The following is a 26,691-nucleotide window of genomic DNA, read 5'->3' as shown; positions in this document are numbered from 1 at the left end:
CCCTACCATCCACTTACCTATCCAAACTTCTGTTAAATATTGAAATCAAGCTCGCATGCACCACTTGCACTGACAGCTTGTTCAACACTCTCATGACCCTCTGAATGAAGAAATTTCCCCTCATATTCCCTTTAAAATTTCTTCCTTTCACCCTTAACCCATGACCTCTGGTTGTAGTCCCACCCAAACTCAGTGGAAAAAGTCTGCTTGTACTTAGATAGATAGATAGATAGATATACTTTATTGATCCCGAGGGAAATTGGGTTTCATAACAGCTGCATCAACCAAGAATAGAGCATAAATATAGCAATACAAAAACCACAAACAATCAAACAACAGTATGCAAACTATGCCAGATGGAAATAAGTCCAGGACCAGCCTATTGGCTCAGAATGTCTGACCCTCCACAGGAGAAGCTGCACAGTTCGATGGCCACAGGCAGGAACAACCTCGCGTGGCGCCCAGTGTTGTATCTCGGTGGAATATGGCCGGAGTCCAACAGCAAAAAGTTCAATATCCGGTCTACAAACATGTTCCTCAATCATAATATGACCAGGATTGCACCATCCGTTGTTAACCAGAACAGCAAGTCCCCCTCCTTTACGCTTACCGCTCTCAGTGCACTTCCGGTCAGCCCGAACGGTCTGGAAGCCGTCCATGGAAAAGTTTTGGTCAGGTATGTCCTCGTGCAGCCATGTTTCAGTAAAACACATAACACTGCTCTCCCAAAATGTTCTCTGACTCCTGGCTAGCGCCGTCAACTCGTCCATTTTATTATCCACCGAACACCTCTTCTCCATAAGTCTCTGTTGTCTCGACCCGGTCCTCTTTCCTCGCCTTTGTGATCCCCCTCTGCATCCTCTGTGTGTTTTCCTCCAGATTTCAGCACGGGTGTCCGCCGCTCTGTTCGCTAAACCGACCAGCATAAGCTCAATCAGCTGGTCCCTGGAATAAACAATGTGACCATACTGCTGCCCCGCTAATGAGACGTGTCCGAATGTAACTATTTTCAGCACTAAACACCCAAATAAAACTCTCTCCGCCAGCATATTAGAGTGGGTGCGGCTTCAACATGTTACCGTGAAAAAAAATACAACAAATGACGTAAGTTAAAAACGTAAGAAGAAAAAAGTAAGAAAACTAATGAAAAGTCATTACCTTGAAAATTCTGGCAAATTTTTCCTTCTCTGCCACCCTGTCTATACCCCTCATAATTTTTGTACACCTCTATCAAATCTCCACTCAATTGTCTACATTCCAAGGAATATAGTCCTAACCTATTCAATCTTTCCTTATAACTCAGGTTCTCCAGTCCAGGCATCATCCTTGTAAATTTTCTTTGTCCTCTTTCGAACTTATTCACAACCTTTTGGTAGGTGAGTGACCAAACTTGCACACAATACACCAAATCAGGCCTCACCCACATCTTATACAACTTCAATATAACACTCTATCTCCTGCAATCCGTACTATGATTTATGAAGGCCAATGTACCAAAAGCTTTCTTTACGACCCTACCTACCTGTGACACCTTTTTCAATTAATTAAGGACCTGCATTCCCAGATCCTTTTGTTCTACAGGAGGGGTCCCCAACCTTTTTTGCACCACAGACCGGTTTAATATTGACAATATTCTTGCGGACTGGCCGACCGGGGGGTGGGGGGGGGTGTTCAAGTAGGGTTAAACTCACCTCAACATGTCTTTTACAGTTAGGGTTGCCAACTTTCTCACTCCCAAATAAGGGATAAAAGTAGCAGTCAAATCCCGGGACACTTTACCCCAGAAAGACTACCATGACCATGAAGCCTTGCGCGGGCACCTGTGTGCGCATGTGTGTACATGCTGATTTTTTTCTCCACAAATCGGTTTTGTCTTCATCTTCCCGACTATACTGTACATACATTATCTCTACTTTATATAGGCTGTGTATTTATCATATCATTCCTGCTTTTAATATATGTTAGTTATGTGTTAGTTGGTATAGAACATAGAATAGTACAGCACAGTACAGGCCCTTAGGCCCACAATGTTGTGCCAACCCTCAAACCCTGCCTCCTATATAACCCCCACCTTAAATTCCTCCATATACCTGTCTAGTAGTCTCTTAAACTTCACTAGTGTATCTGCCTCCACCACTGACTCAGGCAGTGCATTCCACGCACCAACCACTCTCTGAGTATGATATGGTGGGTTATTTTTTGGGTCTGGGAACGCTCAGAAATTTTTCCCATATAGATTAATGGTAATTGCTTCTTCGCTTTACACCATTTCGGCACGAAAGATTTCATAGGAACACTCTGCCTTAGCAGGGGAAATACGGGACAAGGGTGGTCCTGTATGAGGCAAACCAGTTTAGCCCAATATACGGGATGTCCCAGCAAATATGGGACAGTTGGCAACCCTATGTTCAAATTCAACAGTGCGTGACAGGAAATGAGGAAAGGTGCAGCTGACGCATATCATTTCCTCGCGGCCTAGTAGTACATGCTTTACGGCCCAGTACCGGTTCACGGCCCGGTGGTTGGGGACCGCTGTACTACAACACCCCTCTGTGCCCTACCATTTACTGTGTAAGCCCTACCCTGTTTAGTCCTAGCAAAGTGCAGCACCTCACACTTGTCTACATTAAATTCCGGTTGCCATTTTCAGCCCATTTTTAAGCCTAAGCCTGATCCAGATCCTGCTGCAAGCTCTGATAGTCTTCCTTGCTGTCCATCGCTTCAGGGCTGTAATGGGACATTTTACTACGAACATAGTATTTTACTTCAGAACATTCTCATTTAAACAGCTGCTTTGACAAACACTTGTGACTAATTTGGGACCAGCGCTTAAGTGCTGGCACAAAGAAGGCACACTTACTGTAGAAGTTTGCGTAGATTTGGCATGTCATCCAAAATCTTTTAAAAACTGCTATAGATGCACAGTGAAGAGAATTCTAACTGGTTACATCACAAATGTGGGGAATTACCAAAGCCCAGGAATGGATACAGAAAGTGGTGGACAGAATCCAGTCCATCACAGGCTAAGCTCTCCGCACGATTGAGTACATTTACTCAGAGTGCTGTCAGAAAAGGAGCAGAATATCATCAAGACCATGCACTATTCTCACTGCTACCATCAGGCAGGAGTTACTGCCCAATGGTAGTAGTTTCTCCAGCCTTAGGTCCCTCACCACTCGGTTCAAGAATAGTTATTACCTTTCAACCACCACGTTCCTAAACTGGCCAAGAAATTTCAATCACCACTAATCTGGACTGATACCACAAGCTACAGACTCAGTTTCAGGGACTCTTTGCAGCTCCTGTTCCGGTATTTGTTTTTATTCGCAGAGTTTGTCTTATTTTGCACATTGTTTGTTTCTCAGTCTTTGCTTATGTATAGTTTTTCATCAACTCTATTGTATTTCCTTTTTTTTCTTGGAGATGCCTGCAAGAAATGAATCTCAGGGTAATATATATTGCTAATAAATTTGCTTTGCATTTTGGACGTTTAACTTTGAACTGCTCTGATGTGAATGATTGGCTGAGGATGCAAAATATATTACTGAGACTTGGCGAATTGAAATTATTATTTTTCATCAAAATTAATCATTTGAAGTATTGAGCACTTCCAATCCAATAAGTTGCAAAGGCGCACAGAAAGCCTGCAATTCGCCCTATGTTGGAACAATAACACATCATGGGGAATAAGACAACAATGGAAGAAATTTTGCTAATTTTTAACAAGAGTCACAGAGAAGAAAAATATTGCCAGAAGTTTCAAGGTAATGTCTAATCATTGGCAATGAGTTGCATTAATAAGGTTCTCAATAATCCGGAAAGTTTAACTAGATAAATACCTGCTTTGCTATTGAATATAACTTAAATATTTAGATATGCTTGAATTAGACTTTAAACCATCAAAGCACAATATATTCTGTTATGGAATTTTATATTTGCATTTATTAAATAATTCCAATATACAACCATGGCACATTCTGCAGTCTATTTTAATCCCCTATAACAGTCTGATTCCTCTGTCCTGTGGTTGGTGATTAAGGCTTGACATTAAAATGTGTTGGCAGTCGTTGTGCTGCCAACAGCTTCCACATGATGTAACGATTATAGGTACACACAAAACAAGCAGCAGCAGCAAGGATGTCAAGACCTCCCTGATGTATGTGACGTGCAGCCTCGGTTTGCTCTGTATATCACCGAAGATTATGCTATCACGTATCTGCAGTTCTACAAGTTATGAATTTGCAAGTAAAACAGTGTGAAAAATGGTTGAAAATGTCACATCATTCCTGTAACATCAGTAAAAATATAGCATGTAACCAATGAGCAACAATTTAGGATACTTGCAATATATTTCATACAGACTTTATTGTTGATTAGCTTTACTGCTTGGGGAAAGTAATTGCTTTTGAATCTGGTGTGGATGCTATATTGCCTCCTTCCTGATGGGAGTGGGATAAAGAGCACATAAAAAGGGAAATGGGATCCTTCATGATGGTAGTGGCCCTTATCCGGCGCCTTACTGTACATATGTCCTTGCTGAAGGGTAGGCTGGTTCCAGTGATGCATTGGCCAGTTTTGACTAATCATGGAAGAGCTTTTCTGACTTCTGAAGTGCAGTTTCCGCACCATGCAGTGATGCTGCATGTCAGGATGGTCTCCACTGCGCATCTGTAGAATGACGTGAGTATGGATGCGCAAAGTCCAGCTCTCTTCAGGCTCCTCAAAAACTAGAGGTGTCGGTGAGCTTTCTTGATTGTAGAGAAAATGTGCTAGGACTGTGAGAGGTTGTTCAAGATGTTTACTCCCAGGAGTTTGAGAATGCTTGCAGCTTCCACTGCTGTGCTGCCAGTTTGAAGAGTGGTGCGAGTTCTCCTGAAGTCAACGACCAACTCCTTTGTCTTGTTGACATTGAGGAACTGGCTATTTACCTGGCACCAGCTCTTCCACCTCCTCTCTGTAGGCCATCTCATCATTCTGGGTGATAATTATTGTGTTGTGCCTTCGGCAAACTTGACCATGTGGTTACTCGGGTGCTTGGCCATGCAGTCATGTGTGAGTAGAGTACACTGCGTTGGGCTCAGCACACAGCCCTGACGGGCACCCATGTTGAGGATGATGGAAAGAGAGGACCAAATGTGAATCCTAACTATCTGAAGTCTGTTCGTTAGGAAGTCCAACACCTAGTTGCACAATAGTGCATTTAAATCGAGGAGTAGAAGTTTGTTCACCAAGGTCTGTGGGATAATTGTGTTGAATGCTGAACTGAAGTACAGAAAGAGCATTCTGACATAAGTGCCCTTATTTTCTAGGTATGTCAGGGCCAGGTGCATGACAGACGCTATGACATCTATCATATAGCGGCTCTGTCTGTAAGCACATTAGTTAGTGTCCAATGTGGCAGGAATGGAGTTTTTGATATGTGCTATTACCAAACTTTCAAATCACTTTATGATAATTGACATCAGTGCCACTGGACAGTAGTCATTTAATTCTGAAGGTGTAGCACTGTTTGGTACAGGGATGATTATGGCTGATTTGACACATATGCAGACAGCAGCCTGGATGAGTGAAGCACTGAAGATGTCTGTAAAGATGCCAGCGAGCTGGTGTGCACGGTTCTTGTGTACTTGGCCTGGGATGTTGTCTGGCCTGTCTGAGTTACAGGTTGGCTCTCTGTAGAGTGCTTCTCACGTCTGTTGCTGTTACAGACAGTGGCTGCTCACCTGGGAAGGGGGTAGCTTTTGTGGCCGGTGTTGCGTACCTCGAAGCATGCATAAAAGTTGTTTAGAGTGTCAGGGAGGGAGGTGTCACTGACTCAACTAACACTGTTTTTCCTTAGGTAGTCGGTAATACCCTTGATGCCCAATCACTTATACCAGGGATTATTATCAGACAGGTGTTCCTGAGTATTTTGTGCATTCGTGGTCTTTGCCCTCTTGATGTCTAAAATGAATTTTTTCCTGTTTGCTCTGACAGCCATTATGTTTCCAGACTTGAACGGAGCATCCCAGAATGTTAGTAGGGAGCACACTTGTGTTCTGCCAGGCCTTCTGTTTGGGCTGTGACTGACCATTCTTGAGGTACCAAAGTCATCTACACACGTATAGATGTAGCTGGTGACAGATGAGGCATATTCCTTGAGGTCTGTCTCTTTTCTGCTTATGGCAAATGAAAAGTTAATGGATTTTTAAAACAATTTGCTGTCCATCATGCATTGTCGAGAATTATGTACCGTATTTGGAAATTAAGTTGGAAATTTACTGAAAAATAAAATGCTTTATAATTTTCAAAACTAATCAATTATTTATACAGCTTAGGTGCGACCATATTCTGGAGTAACCCTGCTTAACTTAGTGCTACAGAGTTCAACGTTCAAAGTTCCAAGTAAATTTTATTATTGAAGTACATACATGTCACCACGTACAACCCTGAGATTGTTTTCTGTGGGCATTCTTAGCAAATCTATAGAACAGTAACTGTAAATGGTAAACATCGGGAGCAATAAACTGTGAACAAATTGCAAATGCAGATATAAAGAGATAGTAATAAATAACGAGCATGACGTAACTATATAACAGAGTCCTTAAATAAGGGCTTTGACTCAACGGGTGAGGTGAAGAAGGTTTGGTTTTCAATTTTTTCTGTTATTTGAGGAAAGGAGAGGAAGTATGAGTGTGAGGGCAGCTTGTTGTTCTCGGTGTCGGATGTGGGAGGTCCTGGAGTCTCCTAGCCTTCTGGACGTCCACATCTGTGCCAGGTGCGCCGAGCTGCAGCTACTAAGGGACCGCGTTAGGGAGCTGGAGCTGCAGCTCGATGACCTTCGTCTGGTCAGGGAGAGTGAGGAGTTGATAGAGAGGAGTTACAGGCAAGTGATCACACCGGGGCCACGGGAGGAAGACAAGTGGGTCACGGTTAGAAAGGGTAAGGGGAAGGGTCAGGTACTAGAGAGTACCCCAGTGGCTGTGCCCCTTGACAATAAGTACTCCTGTTTGAGTACTGCTGGGGGGGACAGCTTACCTGCAGGAAACAACAGCGGCCGTGCCTCCAGCACAGAGTCCGGCCCTGTAGTTCAGAAGGGTAGGGAAAGGAAGAGGAGGGCAGTAGTAATAGGGGACTCTGTAGTTAGGGGGTCAGATAGGCTATTCTGTGGACGTGGTCAGGAGACCCGAATGGTAGTTTGCCTCCCTGGTGCCAGGGCCGGGATGTTTCTGATCGCGTCCAAGATATCCTGAAGTGGGAGGGTGAGGAGCCAGAGGTCATGGTATATATAGCTACCAATGACATAGGTAGGAAAAGGGTAGAGGTCCTGAAAGGAGAATATAGGGAGTTAGGAAGGGAGTTGAGAAGAAGGACTGAAAAGGTAGTAATCTCAGGACTACTGCCTGTGCCACACGACAGTGAGAGTAGGAATGGAATGAGGTGGAAGATAAATGCGTGGCTGAGGGATTGGAGCAGGGGGCATGGATTCAAGTTTTTGGCGCAGGTGTGACCTGTACAACAAGGACGGGTTGCACTTGAATCCTAGGGGGGACCAAAATTTTGGAGAAGAGATTTGCAAAGGCTACTGAGAAGACATTAAACTAGAATGGTTGGGGTTTGGAATCAAATTGAGGAGACTAGGAGAGAGGAGATTAGTTCATAAATAGAGAGAGCTAGTAGACAGTGTGTGAGGGAGGATAGGCAAGGGACAGAGAATGGGAGAACACAGACCGAAGATATAGGGGAGAAGGAAGAAAAAGATATCAAAGTTGTTTGCTCCATTAGGAATAAATAGAGGGTGAGATGTAGAGAATTTCTTAGATGCATCTATTTTAATGCTAGGAGCATTATAAGACGCGGATGAGCTTAGAGCATGGATTGATACCTGGAAATATGATGTTGTAGCTATTAGTGAAACATGGTTGCAGGAAGGGCGTGATTGGCAACTAAATATTCCTGGATTTTGTTGCTTCAGGTGCGATAATGAGGGATAAAATTGGTCTCTTAGAGAATCAGAGTGGATGGTTATGTGTGGAGCCAAAAGAAATGGGGAGATTTTGAACAATTTCTTTTCTTCGGTATTCACTAAGGAGAAGGATATTGAATTGTGTAAGATAAGGGAAACAGGTAGAGAAGTTATGGAAACTATGATGATTAAAGAAGAGGAAGTACTGGCACTTTTAAGGAATATAAAAGTGGATAAGTCTCCGAGTCCAGACAGGATATTCCCCAGGACCTTGAGGGAAGTTAATGTGGAAATAGCAGGGGCTCTGACAGAAATATTTCAAATGTCATTAGAAACAGGATGGTGCCGGAGGATTGGCGTATTGCTCATGTTGTTCCATTGTTTGAAAAGGGTTCTAAGAGTAAAACTAGCAATTATTGGCCTGTGAGTTTGACGTCAGTGGTGGGTAAATTGATGGGAAGTATTCTTAGAGATGGCATAGACAGGGTCTGATTAGGAACAGTCAACATGGATTTGTGCGTGGAAGGTCATGTTTGACAAATCTTATTAAATTTTTTTATGAGTTTACTAGGAAAGTTGATGAGGGAAAAGTGGTGGATATTGTCTATATGGACTTCAGTAAGGCCTTTGACAAGGTTCCACATGGAAGGTTAGTTAGGAAGGTTCAATCGCTAGATATTAATATCGAAGTAGTGAAATGGATTCAGCAGTGGCTGGATGGGAGATGCCAGAGAGTAGTGGTAGATAACTGTGTGTCACATTGGAGGACGATGTATAGCGGTGTGCCTCAGGGATCTGTACTGGGTCCAATGTTGTTTGTCATATATATTAATGATCTGGATGATGGGGTGGTAAATTGGATTAGTAAGTATGCAGATGATACTAAGGTAGGTGGCGTTGTGGATAATGAAGTAGGTTTTCAAAGCTTGCAGAGAGATTTAGGCCAGTTAGAAGAGTGGGCTGAAAGATGGCAGATGGAGTTTAATGCTGATAAATGTGAGGTGCTACATTTTGGTAGGACTAATCAAAATAGGACATACATGGTAAGTGGTAGGGCATTGAAGAATGCAGTAGAACAGAGGGATCTAGGAATAATGGTGCATAGTTCACTGAAGGTGGAATCTCATGTGGAGAGAGTGGTAAAAAAAGCTTTTGGTATGCTGGTCTTTATTAATCAGAGCATTGAGTATAGGAGTTGGAATGTAATGTTGAAATTGTATAAGGCATTGGTAAGGCCAAATTTGGAGTACTGTGTACAGTTCTGGTCACCAAATTATAGGAAAGATGTCAATAAAATTGAGAGAGTACAGAGGAGATTTACTAGAATGTTGCCTGGGTTTCATCTCCTAAGTTACAGAGAAAAGTTGAACAAGTTGGGTCTTTATTCTTTGGAGTGTAGAAGGTTGAGGGGGGATTTGATAGAGGTATTTAAAATTATGAGGGGAATAGATAGAGTTGAAGTGGATAGGTTTTTTCCATTGAGAGTGGGGGAGATTCAAACAAGAGGACATGAGTTGAGAGTTAAAGGGCAAAAGTTTAGGGGTAACATGAGGGGGAATTTCTTTACTCAGAAATTGGTAGCTGTGTGGAATGAGCTTCCAGCAGAAGTGGCTGAGGCAGATTCAATGTTCTCAATTAAAGTTAAATTGGATAGATATATGGACAGGAAAAGAATGGAGGGTTATGGGCTGAGTGCATGTTGGTAGGACTAGGTGAGAGTAAGAGTTCAGCAAGGACTAGAAGGGCCGAGATGGCCTGTTTCCGTGCTGTGGTTGTTATATGGTAATAAGTGTAGTTATCCCCTTTTGCTCATGAGTCTGAGTACTTGGGGATAGTAACTGTTCTTGAACCTGGTGGACCTGTACCTGAGGGACCTGTACTTCTACCTGATGGCAGCAGTGAAAAAGAGCATTCCCTGGGTGGTAAGGATCTTTGATGATGAATGCCACTTTTCTAGGATTTTCCACTCAAAGGCATTGGTGTTCCCATACTAGGCTGTAATGCAGCCAGTCAGTAAACTTTCCACCACACATCTATAGAAGTTTGCCAAGGTTTTCAATGACATACCGAACCTCTGCACACTCCCAAGGAAGAAGAGGTGCTGTCGTGCTTTCTTGCAATAATATTTATATGATGAGTCCAGGACAGGTCCACTGAGATAGTGAGACCCAGGAATTTAAAGTTACTGACCCTTTCCACTTCTGATCCTCTGATGATTACTGGCTCATGGACCCCTAGTTTCCCTCTCTTGAAGCTCACAATCTGTTCCTTGGTCTTATTGACATTGAGTGAAAAGTTGTTGTTGTTACATACGTCGTGGGTATCTTGTGACTGTCTTATGACCATGATGCTATTGAGTATCTTGTGAGCATGATGTAATGGTCTTGTGTTGGTGGAGTGATGTAATTTTCCCGCCAGTGTGAGGTCACTTGATGACAAGTTCCCTAGGGGCATATAAGAGGGGAAACCCCTGTTGTCACGCAGTTTAGTTCGGTGTTTAATTCATCAGTTGCTCAGTTATGCTGCCTATTCGTCTCATGACGCAGTTTCATTTTAAAGTGGAGTTTTACTTTCTATTGTAAGGTAAAATTGTTGTGCCGGTAGATTCGCCAATCGCTGCCAGTTTTCTTTGGGGTACCTTTGATTTACCTTTACAGTCTAGTATTGGAGGGTGAAGACATTACCAAAGTATGGGAACCCGAAGGATTGCATAAAGTTGGTGTCGTTCGGTGGTTTCATAAAGGATCGACCTTATTGAATCTTCATTCAGGAATAGTGGCCTGCATCTGAGATAGCCCCTGCAAGATCAGGAAGGTTTATGCAGTGTTCACCATCCAGGAAAAAGGTCAGTTCCTTTGAGCCGTTTTATTTCCTTCATCATGAATCCTTTGAACGGGATCAGCAGTAACATCACATCTTTGAAGAGATCCATTTTGAGAGAAGTCTGTCCTTACTGACTGTATAAATCACTTGGACTTTCGAATTTACCACTTTAAGACTGTGTTTGAATTTACCACTTTAAGAACTGTTCCAGAGTTGCTGTATAGCTGTTAACATCTGATTAAGTTAGTCATTTGAATACTTTTCGCTATTGTTAAGCAGAGTTTAATAAATGCTTATGTTTGTTTATAAAACCTGACTCAATTCTATATTCATTGTTGCTGATGACATAACATTGTTATTTCACCACTGAGCCGGATTTTCAATCTCCCTCTCCCAACAGTGGTGTCATCAGCAAACTTGGATATGGTGTTGGAGTGGTACTTAATCACACAGTTATTGGTGTAAAGCAAATAGCATAAGGGGCTAAGTACGCATCCCTGTGGTGTTCCTGTGCTGATGAAGATTGTGGAGATGTTTTTGCTAATCTGAACTGACTGGGGTCTACAAGTGAGAATATCCAGAATCCAATTGCACAAGGAAGTATTGAGACACAGGTCTTGGAGTTTACTGATTTGTTTTGAGGGGATGATTGTGTTAAATGCCGAGCTGTAATTGATAAAGAGCGTCCTGATGTATGTGTCTTTGTTGTCCAAATGTTCCAGAGTTGTATGAAGAGCTAATGAGATGGCTTCTGCTCTAGACCTGTTGTTTCAGTAGGTGAATTGGAGTGGTTCCAGGTCGCCATTCAGACAGGAGCTGATACACTTCCACATCAGCATTTGAACATTACAGCACACTTAACTAAATTTGTAAGCGCTGCTGCCAGAGGATGGTACTGGAGTTTTGGGTCTAATCGATGTTGATTGTGGATTGGACTCTATAGTTCATGTTATAGGTGTTTCTGGTTTCTGGTTTCTCCTCTTTTATTGATATTTTGTGTGATTTTGATTGAGATGGGCTGGCTCTGTGGCCTGCAATCAACAAATGACACGACACTAAATTGAAATTAACTGAACTAAACTGAAAATTCCTAGACTGTTCCAAGTACTCTGTGGTTTGCTGGTTTATATTGTATCTCAGCATCACAAGGAATTCTGCAGATGCTGGAAATCCAATGAAGGGTGCTGGCTCAAAAAGTCGACTGTTTACTCTTCCATAGTTGCTGCCTGGCTTCCAGTATTTCGTGTGTGTTGCTTATATTCTATGAGTTTTCTTAGTTTGATTTTGCTGCTTGTGTGATTTGTTCTTTTTTTTTGCCCCTTGGGAGCTTGATGTTTTCTTTGAACAGGTCCCATGGTGTTTCGTTGTTTGGTAGCTGGCTGTGGGAGGATAAATCTTAGGGTTGTATACTGCATATGTACTTTGATAATAAATGCATTTTGAATCTGAATCCTTGAAGATAAATTGCAATTACCCAAAAAAATGAAAGAACGCTCATGAAGTAAACAAAAGCAAATAATCTTCCAGAAAACTTGAACATGACAATGTCATTTCTTAGTGAAAGTGAAAATAATTGCAAAAGTCAAGAAACAAGAGATTTCATTTTTCAATAATGAGCCTTTTATTTTTACTTTTGCTCTGGAGCCAAGGTTCTATTTGAGGATATTTAGCATAATAGCATTTGGAGTTCCCTCTTCTTTCATTTCCCACTTAAGATAAGCTTTCAATTATGCAGTGCCTTTCACGATCTTAAAGCACATGAAAGCAATTTTATAGCCAATAAGTACTTTTTTCAGTTGACTCATCAAGTGAAATAAAGCTCTTCTCATTTGTATTCATTTGTATTCAGAAAAGAAAATTAATAAAGTCATAAATCAAAGTATTGAGAACAGGAGAAGGGATTTTATGTTGAAGTTGTGTATGATGTTGGTGAAGTTTCATTTGGAGTATTGTGTGTTGTTTTGGTCACCTACCTACAGCAAAAATGTAAATAAGATTGAAAGAGTACAAAGAAAATTTACAAGGATGTTGCTGGGTCTGGAGGAAAGATCGAATAGGTTAGGACTTTATTCCTTATAACATAGAAGGTTGAGAGGAGATTTGATAGAGATATACAAAATGATGAGGGGTATAGATAGGGTAAATAAAAGCTGGCTTTTTCCACTGAGGTTGGGTGGGAATACAACCAGAAATCACGGGTTAACATATAACATAGAACAGTACAGCACATTACAGGCCCTTTGGCCTACCCTTAAACCCTGCCTCCCATATAACCCCCCACCTTAAATTCCTCTATATACCTGTCTAGTAGTCTCTTAAATTTCACTAGTGTATCTGCCTCCACCACTGACTCAGGCGGTGCATTCCACACACCAACCACTCTCTGAGTAAAAAAACTTCCTCTAATATCCTCCTTGAACTTCCCACCCCTTACCTTAAAGCCATGTCCCCTTGTATTGAGCAGTGGTGCCCTGGGGAGAGGCGCTGGCTGTCCACTCTATCTATCCCTCTTAATATCTTATATACCTCTATCATGTCTCCTCTCATCCTCCTTCCTTAAGGGGGAAAGGTGAAATGTTTAAGGAGAACATGAGGGGAAACTCCTTCACTCGAGATGGTCATGAGAGTGCGGACTGAGCTGCCAGCACAAATGATGCATGCGAGCTCCATTTCAATGCTTAAGCAAAGCTTGGGTAGGTACATGGGATGGGAGGGTTATGGTCCTGGTACAGGTCGATGGGAGCAGGCAGTTTAAATGCTTTATCAAGGACTAGATGGGATGAAAAGTCTGCTCTGTGCTGTTCATCTGTATGATTATGACTCTGTATATTTATGAAACCCCACTGGTTTCCTTGGCTACACAAATCTAGGGAAGACTCACTCTGGTCCCACCAAACCCATGAGATTGAGACGGCTCTCCCACCCCAATCCCCGGTCTGTGTGGATGCTGCGTAATATGTGTAATTTGTGACCCTGTTGCAACTCAGTGCCAAGAAATAACAGTCAGCACACGCATACAACTAAAGGAATTATATTTTTAAAACTTACTTAACTAAAGGGTTATTAAAAGAAATAAAAAACCATAATAATTAAACAGTCAAATGTGCACAAGTTGGAGCTCAGCTTGAACTTCTCTGTCACTCACGCGCGAAAGCATGCACCACCTTCCGAACGTCTCTCGCAATCCATCTCGAACAAACGGGTCTCCCACCGGGTCGTAACCTACGACCGGTTCTCCCTAGCGTCTTCTCTCTTCATCTCCCGCTGAACAAAAGCCCCAAGACCAACCTTAGTGTTCCGCACCCAAAAAACTTCCCCCCAGTCCCACCGTCCTAATTAGATGGCACACATTACTCATCATCCCTCATCTTCAGCCATAACCCAGATAGGCTGAAAGCAAAACAGGCTGCTCTTACAGAGCTGCTAACTGAATTACACTGTAACAGTAAAGATGTGAACCAGGGCATTACATTTAGTTTTAATGATATTGGTTATAATGTAACTGATGGCTTAGACACCTACAGTGCAATTGCAATTGTCTTTAAAGCAGTGAATTCACATGATAGAGCAAGCACGACCTTGGTCGAATATCTCATCAGAACGATATCAACTCTGACTAAGCAGCATTTTTTCAATAATACATTGATGTGTCAGTCTAGATTTTTGTGATCAACTCTCTGAAAAGAGCATTTAAATGTACAGCATTTAAATTATGGGTGAACATGTAACCAACAGAGCCATAGCTGAGATCCAATAATAAAATCCTTTAAATAAGCATAAAACTGCTGCATTTGCAGTTCAAGAAATACAGCAATTTTTGTAGCAATTTATTTTAACACTCCTGCTAGTTTGTATAAATTTATTTATACATAATGGTTTCAGGAAGTGTATAGTCGTGCATTTTGATAGAAGGAATAAAATCATAGACTATATTCTAAGTAGGAAAAAATTCAAAGATGCATGTGTAAAGGAGTCCTCGTGCAGGATTCTCTAAAAGTTAACTTGCTGGTTGAGTCGGCGATGAGAAGGCCATTACAATGTTAGCATTTATTTCAAGAGGACTAGAATATCAAAACAAGAGGCACTGGTGAAGCCTCACTTGGAGTATTGTGAGGAGTTTTGCCCTCCTAATTGAAGAAAGAATGCGCTAATGTTGGAGAGGTTTCAAAGGAGATTTATGAAAATGATTCCAGGATTGATAGGCTTGTCATATGAGGAGAGTTTGATGTCTCTGAGCCTGTACTCACTGGAATTTAGAAGAATGGGGGGGGGGGGAATCTCATTGAAACCTATCAAATGTTGAAAGGCCTTGATCAACAGAATGTGGAGAGGAATCTAGGACCAGAGGGTAAAACCTCGGAATAGGGGGACATCCATTTAGAATGGAGGAATTTCTTTAGTCAGAGTGTGGTGAGTCTGAGAAATTTGTTGCCAGAGGCACCTGTGGAGGCTAGATCATTGAGTGTATTTAAGGTGCAGGTTGATAAATTCTTAATAAGTCATGCCATGAAAGGTTAATAACTCCATCAGGGGTGATTTATAAGATGGTGGCCTAAGGTAGAAGGAGATGAGTTATTAACTTCAAAAGTTCTGCATAATCACTGAAAGAGTTGAACTGCATGTACATGTAACGAGAGCTGTATAACTCATTTCCTTCTAACTTAGGCCATAAATTTATCAATCACCCCTGCTGTGGACACTTTCTGGAGGTCCAAGTTCCGTATGCTCCATGACCACTGGACTAAGTGTGTAAATGTATAAGGGAACTATGTTGAAAAATAAATGTGCTAGGTTTTCTAAAACTGACTCCTTCTACCTTAGGCCACAAACTTATGAATCACCCTCGTAAGTGAAAAAGTCAATTCAATTCAATTCAATATATTGCATTAGTCACAAGGAAGGGGCTTTAAAACAGTGACCTTCCACAAATGGAAGAGAAAACACTCCTTTGAAACTGGTGTACCAATCACTGTACCTCAATAGAAATTGTTCCATTGAATGTTATTTCTACTGACCCTCCAAATGTACTCTGCCAAGCATTTTTATTCATAAAAAGGATTTTATTTTTAATATTTAGGGAAAAAAATTCCTCTTCATCCTTTGAAATTTCATTTGAAGATGAGGGTGTTTACACTGTAATCTTGCAGGATGCAAAATCTAGTCAGGACAACTGCACCACAGTAGTTCTAGGCAATAACAAGTGAGAGTCAATCCAGCAATATATGAACTTCAACAACATTATCATCAAAAACTGGTCAGAAACACAATAGTTCAAAGTAATTTTCATTATCAAAGTATATATATGTCACCATATACAACTCTGTGTTTTGTTTTCTTGTGGGCATACTCAATAAATCTGTCGAATAGTAACCATAACAGAATCAATGGAAGACTGCCCAACTGGGTCACCCAGCTGGAGTGCAGAAGACAACAAACTCTGCACATGCAAAAAGAAGAAATAATAATTTTAAATAAAGAAACAATAAATATCAAGAACATGAGAAAAAGAGTCCTTGAAAGTGAGTCCATTGGTTGTTAATAGGGCGAGTGAAATTGAAAGTGCAAAGTACATTTATTATCAAATTATCTATGCATTAACAGTTTTGAGATTCATCACCCGACAGGCAGCCATAAAGCAAGAAACCCAAAAGAACCCATTAAAAACATCCAACAAGCCCCCAGTGTGCAGGGAGGGAAAACATAAATCGTGCAAACAATAAAAGCAAGCAAGCAGCATTCAGAATGAAAGTTAATCCACAGACAGGAAGCCGAGAGCAGCTGGAGCATGTCCACAGACTCAGCCTCAGCACATAGCGGAGCAAATGTCGCGGAGCTCTCAAACACCAAATAAATAGTGTGACTACAAGACCAGAAGAGAGGAAGGTTTCTTGGTTTAGGTTAAGGGATAAAATGTTTGGAGGAGATCCGAAGAACTCCTTCACTCAAAGAGCAACTAAGATCTGCAATGCACTGCACAACTCCAAAAGGGTGCGCAGGCAGCAACTCTCAAAGCATTTGAGAAGTATCTAGATAATCACTTCAATTACTAGCCATACCAAATGGACCCATCAAGTACCCATCTTTACACGGAGCACTATTGCAGGAAAGCAGCATCCATTATCAAGGATCTCCACCTTCCAGGCCATGCTGTCTTCTCACTGCTGCCATCAGAAACCTACACCACCAGGTACAGGAACGGTTGTCACCCCTCAACTCTCAGGCCCTTTATCCCCTGATGGTTGAGGGGTAGAAACTGTTCCTAAACCTGATGGTGTGAGTCCCAAGGCTCTTGTACCTTTTTCCTGATGGCAGCAGTTGTAAAAGAGTGTGTCCTGGGTGGTGGGAGTCCCTAATGTTGGATGCCGATTTCCTGCTGCAACATTTCATGTAGATGTACTCAGTGGCTGGGAGGGTTTTACCTGTGATGGACTGGGCTGTAACCACTACTTATTGTCAATTTGTAAATTAAGTGGATGGAGGAGGGGAAAGAAGGACAAAGAAATAGGACGATCGCATGGGTGTAGAAGGAATTAAGCAGATCAGGAAGAGAGGGCAGCAGTTATGCAAAATTGTAGAATCCAATGTTCATGCCACTGGGTGTAGACTACCCAGGCAGAAGATAACGTGCTGTTCCTCTAATTTACATTAGCTTCTCCCTGGAAGTGGAGAAGACTGAGGACAGACAAGCTAGTTGTGGGACTTTGGAGCAGAATTTTAATGACGAGCCACCAGAAGCTCATGGAGACCACAGCAATCCAATAGAAAGTACCAAGTACTTACAAGGAAAAGCATTTGTTCACACTAGAATCAATTGATGTAAAAGGCACCGTGTTTCTCTCCTAGAACTGTAAAGGTCTGGAAAAAGATATATTCGAGTGAAATTATAACTGTGGTGTAATTCTCTGCTTCAAGAAAGTTGGTGGAGCATTTGGCCTCAGTGACCTCTCCAGGTCCCAAATTCAGGTGCAAGTGTGTGTCTTAGATGTTTGTCTTGTGATTGCTTATAAGATCATAAGAACATAAGAAATAGGAGCAGGAGTAGGCCATCCAGCCCATCAAGCCTGCCCCGCTATTCAATAAGATCTGTCCGTAAACTCAGCTCCATCTACCTGCCTTTTCCCCATAACCTTTAATTCCTTTACTATTTAAAAATCTATATAACTGTATAGTTGCAAGACCCTTTTGGATATTGGTTATATAAGATACTGCAAGTCTGGTTCACTGGCTCTTTGGCAAGATTGATGGCAGGAGAACTGTTTGGCTGACTTGTTGCGCAGACCAGACTTGGTTGCAGTGTCGCCTGTACAGCCACCCAGAGAAGGAGGCTCTGGAGGCCGTGCGGGAGAGAACAAAGGTGTAGCAGTCATGCTGGAATCCATGCCAGTTAGGGGCTAGCCTTTGCGTTTGGTGCTGATTTCCAGTGAATGCTCCCTGGAAGACGAGCTGGATTTCCTGTGCTGACCCTGTGTGAGATATGATGATCTGCCTTCATCTGCTGAATCAGCTCGAGAGGCTGCATACTTGTCCTTACAGAAACGTGGCCCCAGGACAACATCCCATGCACTATCAATGATCAAGCCACTCAGGGACTTGTACTGATATTTTTTGTGACTGTATGTGTTACTGTAATTATTCATGTTATCTGCTGTCTGTGATTGTATGCAGAGTACTGTATTTGTCAACATGGAGCGGAGAGCAGGTTTGTAAATCTGGCAGGAGAGAAGGATGTTGGGAATAATGAGGGAGGAGCATTGCGGGAGGACTGTGGGACAGGTGGCAGAGAATGAGTGCTGGGGTGGGTGGTGGTGCTGCAGGTGCAGACACATTCTGACCTGAGACACCAGGCAAAGTCATTTAATTCCAAGCAATTAAATTATTCATCTTCACAGAATGTCTTTCTGGTGCTTCCCACTCCCTCCTGTCTCTCTTCCCCTTTTCCCAACCATGATTCCCCTCTTCCTGCCCCTTCCCACTCTCAGTCCACAATAGAGACCCATATCAGAATCAGGTTTACCATCACTCACATTTATCATGAAATTTGTTTATTTTTTTGCGGCAGTACAGTGCAATACATAAAATTACTACAGCACTGTACAAAAGTCTTAGGCACCCTAGCTACATTGCCAGCTGGTCATGTAGTGACATCAGCACTGGACTTTGAGGCCAATGCTCCCGAATTCGAATCTAGCTGATTCCTTGCACGCTTTTCATCTGTGCTGGGTTGAGCATCGAGCTTGCAATTCAGTCTCGTAAAAAACAGTTAAATGCTATGCAAATGACAAAAATGCCTCCCAAGACGTGAAAAGGAACAACAACAGCAATCCTAGCTATATATATACGTGCCTAAGGTTTTTGCACAGTACTAGACAGTGTTTTGCACCTTGGCTTCAGAGGAACACTGCTTCTTTTAGCTGTATACGTGTGGATGGTTGAATGACAATTAAATTGAATTTGAAGTATTGAATTTGCTGATGACTTCATATACATTGGCTGGTGGTAAATACAACAAGAAAGGCAGATTGTACACAAAGAGATTTGGCAAGCGGGTGAAAAAACAGCAGACTTGTGAATGCATTTACATTTTCACGAGAAATGAAGCAAAATAAACCCTCCTACATATAGTTCACAATGTGCGCTGCACATAGTGTTTGGAAGGAATGGCTCCCACTGCATGGAACTTCTTTGTTTCCAAGACGTTAAAGTCAGAGAAGTGTCAAACCAAGTAAGGCAAGCAGTTAAAAATGAATGAAGCCATCAGTAAGAAATACGAACCTGATTTATCCATGTTTGGTGGAAGGAGAATATTTTAAGATCCATTTTCAGAAGATGAAATAATTTACACCGCTACAGACAACAAAGAATTGACAAATTTTGACAAAGGAAATGCAATAAGGAATCATAACACCATGATTTCCTATATAATTGCTCAAGGTTTACTCCTTTCATCAAACTTGCCATCTGCTTTTAGACCACCAGTTGGTCTATTTCATGTACTGTGTGTAACAATGGTGTGTTGCTGAAGGAGGGAGTTGTTTAATAAAACTGACTAGAATTTGAAGTATAGTTTCTACCAGGCTTTGCTAAACAGAAAATGCACAGTGCCAATAACTTTATTGATCAGTAACAATGATTTAGCATGAAGGAAATACTCTATTCTGAGTTCACTACACAAAACATTTACAAATCTTGTGAACACCTCCCAGTATTCCCTGATACAAGTCATTTATAAGCCATACAAAATATGGTCTCATAATTTCTCATAAAGTCACAGAGCACTGTGGAACAGAAATACAGCCAACCTAATCTGTGCCATCGACCTGCACTGGGACCACAGCCCTCCATACCCCTCTCATCCTGTTCCTATCTAAATTTCTCTTAAATGTTGAAATCGACCCTACATCCACCACTTGTGCTGGCAGATCATTCTAGATTCTCACCATTCTCTAAGAGATGAAATTCCCCCTCATGTTCCCCTTAAATATTTGACTTTTCACCCTTTAGCCATGACCTCCATTTGTAGTCTCACCCAACCTCAGTGGAAAAAGCCTGCTTGCATTTACCCTATCTATAAGTCTCATAATTTCATATACCTATATCAAGTCTCCCATCAATCTTCTATGTTCTAGGGAATTAAGTTATTACCTATTCAATCTTTCCTTATAACTCAGCTCTTTAGTCCTGGCAACATCCTTGTACTTCTCTGTACTCGTTCAATCTTTTTGCATTTTTCCTGTAGGAAGGTGACCGAAACTGGACACAATACTCCAAATTAGGCCTCATCAACATCTTACATAACTTCAGCATAACATCCCAGCTCCTGTACCCAATACATTGATTTTTGAGGCCAACGTGCCAGAAGTTTTCTTTACGACCGTATTTGCCTGTGATGCCTCTTTCAAGGAGTTAGGTTTCTGTATTCCCAGATCCCTCTGTCCTACGACAATCCTCAGTGCCCTACCGCTCACTGTGTAAGACCTACCTGTTTGTCCTCCCAAAGTGCAACACCTCACATGTGTCTGCATTAAATTCCATCTGCCATTTTCAGCCCATTTTTTTCAGTTGGTCCAGATCCAACTGCAAACGTTTATAGCCTTCCTTGCTATCCACTACACCCCAATTTTTGTGGCATCTACAAATTTGCTGAACCAGTTTACCACATTATCATTCAGATCATTTGTATAGATAATAAACAACAATAGAGGGGCACCGATCCCTGCAGTGCACCACTAATGATAGGCCTCCAGTCAGAGACACAATCATCTACACCCACTCTCTGGCCTCTCCTGGAAAGCCAATGTGTATTCTAATTAACAGTCTTATCCTGAATGCCAAGTGACTGAACATTCTTGACCAACCTCCCCTGTGTGACCTTGTCAAATGCCTGACTGGAGCCCATGTAGACAATGTTGACTGTATTGTCTTCATCAATCTTCCAAGTAACTTCCTCGAAAATCTCCATGAGGTTGGATAGACATGACTTAGAACACACTAACCCATGTTGATTATCCCTAATCAGTCCCTGTCTATCCAAATGCTTATATATCCAGTTTCTTAGAATATTTTACGATAATTTTCCCACAACTGATGTCAGGATAACCAGCCTATAATTTCTTGGCTCATTTCTGAACCAATGAAACAACATTAGCTATCCTCCTATCATCCACTTCACCCATGGTAAAGATGTTTGAAATATCTCTGCTGGAGCTCCTGTGGTTTTTGCACCAGCCTCCCACAGGCTTCAAGGGAACCTAGGGATTTATTCACCCTAATTTGCCTCAAGACTGCAAACACCTCCTCCTTTGTAATCTGTATAGGGTCCATGGCCTCACTGCTGCTTTGCCTCACATCCGTAGAATCTGTGCCAATCTCCCAAATAAATACAGATGCAAAATATTCATTTAAGATGTTCCTCATCTCTTTTGGCTCCATGCATATATTACCACTCTAATCTTCCAAAGGAACAATTTTGACCCTTGCTATCCTTTTGCTCTTAACTTAGCTGTAGAAGCTCTTGGGATTCTCCTTCACCTTGTCTTCTAGAACAACTTTATGCCCTCTTTTCACCCTCCTGATTCCCTTTTTAGGTGTTCTTTAGCTTTTCTTACACTCCTCAAGTGCTTAATTTCTGCCTATACCTGCCATGCACCTCCTTCTTCTTCTTATCCAGGGTCTCAATGTTTCTTGAAAACCAAAGTTCTATAAACTTGTTATCCTTGCCTTTTATTCTGACAGTAACATACAAACACTGTGCTCTCAAAAATTCACTTTTGAAGGTCTTACAAAGTACATCTTTGCCAAAAAACTTGTCCCACTCCATACTTGCTAGATCCTTTCTGATACCATGAAAATTGGTCTTTCTCCAATTTAAATCTCAACCCAGGGACTATAACTATCCTTTTCCATAATTCCTTTGAAACTAATGGCATTATGATCACAAGATGCAAAGTGTTCCCTTACAAAAACTTCTATCATCTGCTCTGCCTCATTCCCTAATAGGAGATCTGGTATTGCACTCTCTCTAGCTGGGACTTCTTTGTACTGATTAAGGAAACCTTCCTGAACATGTTTGACAAATTGTTTCCCATCCAGCCTTTTACAGTATGAGAGTCCCAGTTAATATGTGTAAAGTTAAAAACACCTACTATCACAACTTTGTATTTCTTGCAACAGTCTGTGATCTCTCAACAAATTTTTTTCCTCTAAGTCCCACAGACTGTTAGGTGGTCTAAATATAATCACATTAACGTGGTCATACCTTTCATCTGTTCTACCCATAAAGTCTCACTAGATGAGCTCTTCAGTCTGTCCTGACTGAACACTGCTTTGACATATTCCCTGACTAGTAACGCCATCTCTCTCACTTTAATCCCTCCTGCCCTATCACATCTAAAACAACAAAACCCTAGAACATTAAGCTACCAGCCCTGACCCTCCTGCAACCAAGTCTCACTAATGCCTACAATCATGTGCTGATCCATGCCTAAAGCTCAAAGACTGTTCTGACAATACTCCTTGCATGTAAGTATACACATCTCAGAGCAATAGTCCCACCGTGCTCATCCTTTCGATTGTTGAGCTTGTATGTAGGCTTCACAACATCTTTCTCCACAACCACTCCACTATCTATTCTGGTAGCCTTTGTAATTCCAGTTGCTCCTCCACCCTGAGAGTGGCCTCATCTTGGCACAAGAGGAGGCCATGGACAGACATGTTGGAACGGGAGTGGGAATTGGAATTAAAATGTTTGCCCACCAGGAAGTCCCACTTGCGGCAGATGATGCGGAGGTGCTCGACAAAGCAGTCCCCCAATTATTATTTCAATTTCTTTTTTCATCAGCCACAAACAGATTAGCAAGTATAAAGTCAGGTATGTTTATCCCTTAAATTTTGGTTCTTCACTACCCACCACAGACCAGATCTGGTAGCTCATTCCTTCAGAACTGGGAAAGCTCAGACCACGATGTGGTTAACAGACAACTCTTGGCACAGGGCATTGTAGTTTCCCAGCCAGTGTTCAATAAAATCATACAGTCAGACAGCGCTGAAACAAGATCTTCAAAACTCATCATGTCTATGTTGTCTGTTATCATCATCATTATGTGCCATATCACGATGTAGGTGATCATGGTCTCATAACCATGATTGCTCTTGGCAGATTTTTCTTCAGAAGTGGTTTGCCATTGCCTTCTTCTGGGCCGTGTCTTTACAAGACAGGTGATCCCAACCATTATCAATACTCTTCAGAGATTTTTGACCTGGCATCAGTGATCACTTAACCAGGACTTGAGATACATACAAAGTGCTCATGTGACCATCCACCACCTGCTCCCATGGCATCTCGTGTCTCTGATCGGGGGGCTAAGGAGGTGCTGCACCTTGCCCATGGGTGACCTGCAGGCTAGCTGAGGGAAGGAGCACCTTACACCTCCTTTGATAGAGACGTATCTCCACCCCATTGTTCCAGTCCCATTTACCCACATTAGATCCGCAGCCTTTCCAATTCAAGTGCATATCTAGGTGCATATGTGTGAGTATCTGCCTCTGCTTTCTCTTTATTCAGGGTATTCCAAACTCCAGTCACCATCTTTGTGAAAATAAATCACTTCAGATCTCCTCTAAACCTCTAATCTCTCACCATATACCAGTGTATTCTTGTTTTAGGCAGGCATGCCATGGGACTTTTTAACTACATTTCTCTCCCTCACATTGTTACATGCCTCTAACAGGCCATCCATCCTCCTCCTCTGCTCCAGGGAAATCAAACATCCTATGCCATCTCTTCTAGTAAATGAAGTTCTCTAATCCAGGCACCATCCTGGTAAATTGTCTGGATGACAGGGTCCATGGCTTTGTGGCCAAACTTGCAGATAGGTGAAGGAGCAGGTTTCATTGAAGAAGCAGGAAGGCTGCAGAAGGACTTGGTCAGATTAGGAGAAAGGACAAGGAAGTGTCAGATGGAATATAGTGTAGGGAAATGTAGGGTCATGCTCTTTATGAGAAGGAATAAAGCCTTAGGTTATTTTCTAAATGGGGAGAAAGTTCTGAAATTGGAGATACAAAGGGACTTGGGTGTCCTAGTGCATAATTCCATAAAGTTCCTCTTCTAGGTTGAGTTGGTGATAAGGAAGACAAATGCAATGTTAGCATTCATTTCAGTAAGACTAGAATATAAAAACAAAAATGTAATGCTAAGGCTTTATAAGTCATAGGCCAGACCACATTTGGAGTATCTTGAACAATTTTTGGTAGCATGTCTAAGGAAGTATGTGCTAGTATTGGAGAGGGTCCAGATGAAGTTTACAAGAATGATCCCAACAATGCAAAGGTTAATGTAGGAGGTGCATTTGAGTTTACTTGCTGGAGGTTAGAGGAATGGGGGGGGGGGTTCCTCCTTGAAACATACAGAATATTGGAAGGCCTAGATAGAGTGGAGGTGGAGTGGATTTTTCTAATAGTGGGAGAGTTTAGGACCAGAGGGCACAGCATTAGAGTGTTCCTTTAGAACAAAGATGAAGGAGAACTTCTTTAGCCAGATAGTGGTGAATCTGTGGACAGATGGCTGCAAAGGTCAAGTCATTTGGTATATTTTAAAGTGGAGGTTGATTAGTGAGGACTTTATAGGTTACAAGGTGAAGGCAGGAGAATGGGGTTGAGAAGGAAAATAATCAGCCATGATTGAATAGCAGGGGCACTCAGTAGGCCGAATGGCCTAATTCTCCTCCTATATCTTATGGTGTTATGGCCTAATCTCCTCTGCACCCACAACAGTTCAATCATATCCTTACTATGGTATAGCGACCAAAACTACACGTTACTCCAGGTGTGGCCCTACTGATGTTGTAACCTTACGTCCCTGAATTTATCTTCTACATAATGGCTGGTGAAAGCATGCGTCCTATACATTTTTTTCCACCATCCCACCTGTCTGTTTTGCCACCTTTCAGGGATCTGTGGAGTTGTACTCCGAGGGACAGTTCTTTGATTCGGGCCGTTGGTATGTCTCTGGGAGTGTGGCTAGCCTATGGCACAACTCTTCAATTGAGGTATTTGTTTGTGAGGGGGACTTTGCAAAGTCATCTGGCTGGGAGCAATTTGCCACGTTTGAACTCAGCACAGCATTCCAATGGAGGAGGAATGGGGGAGGGGCAATAATTATTGACGATACTGACTTTGGCCAATACATATATACAGTATGTGTATAACATGTTTGAAGTGCCCCTATAAGTGCAGTCAAACTTATCTGAGTGTATACACCCCTCACTATCGTACTGACCTATTAACCTTCAAGGTACAAATCTCTGCAGTGGGAATTGATCCCACAGTAATTTTTATCCAGGAGCAAGGGTTTAACTAACTGATCTGTGGCTGACCCTATTAAGAAGACAGCCGAATGCAGAAACATCTGATGTTGGAGAGAAGACTGGTCTTATGCCAAATGCACTCAAGCATGCAGTCTAGATATTTGAAGCTGCCAAGGTGGCCGCTGCTCAGGCTCACTCATGAGGAAGTTGTGAAAAACCGTCAACAGTAGAGGCAAAGCAACCATTTAGCAACTTGCCAAAGATGTTGATGTGATGACAAGCGGCAGATGAAGGGAAGGTTCCAAGATGGTGCTTTTGGGTATCCTGGAGTGCAGCTCTTTACAGGGACAGATGGGTGAAGCTAATGAAGTTGGGCGATGTTGAGGAGCTTTGGGTGTTAGGGGAGATGTGGAACGTAACTGTCAGAGTCATTAGGCCCTTGCTAGACACCAGACTGCAGTGCCAGGGATGGGGTTTATGGAAGGAGAGAGGCTAAAGAGGATAGCGAAGAAAAAATAAGGAGAGGATTGGGGAGGGGGCGGGTTGCTGGTTGTTGAAACCACTGGCTGCAAAGATGTGAAGAATTCACATTGGAATTTGTGAAGGAAACGAGCAGAGCACTCGGAGGAGCAAGCAACAATGAAAACACTGGAGTAAAAACGTATTTTTAAATTCGCCAATTAAAAAAAGCAATGTATGTTAGCTCCTCAAAAACACAAACATCTCTCCACAGGCTACTTTATTCAACACGCAAAATAATAACAATTAGTATTTTTTTGTTCAATTGTTTCTCTTTCTTACAGAAGTATGACTGAACATATTCATTATGCTTAAACCCAAACAGCTGTTTCCCTTCCGTCTAACTGCTACAGTAATTTGTACAGCAAACAGCAAACATTGCATTATCAACCACAATGCCTGGTAAATAAGAGAGAAATTAAACATTAAAATCAATTCCCACAGTCACTGCTGTAAACACATCTGTAATTAATGGCTTTATCTATTTCATTATTTTTTGTTGATGTCGTCTTGTCTTACATCACAATGTTAAAAAGTCCATTTTAATCCATTCTAGCTTTTATTCTTACCTTTGCAATCCAAATTTTATTTATTTGTTTAACG

The sequence above is a fragment of the Mobula hypostoma genome, chromosome 20, assembly GCF_963921235.1.
Source record: "Mobula hypostoma chromosome 20, sMobHyp1.1, whole genome shotgun sequence".
NCBI classification, from domain to species: Eukaryota; Metazoa; Chordata; class Chondrichthyes; order Myliobatiformes; family Myliobatidae; genus Mobula; species Mobula hypostoma.
Note: the sequence above shows the minus strand (reverse complement) of the source record.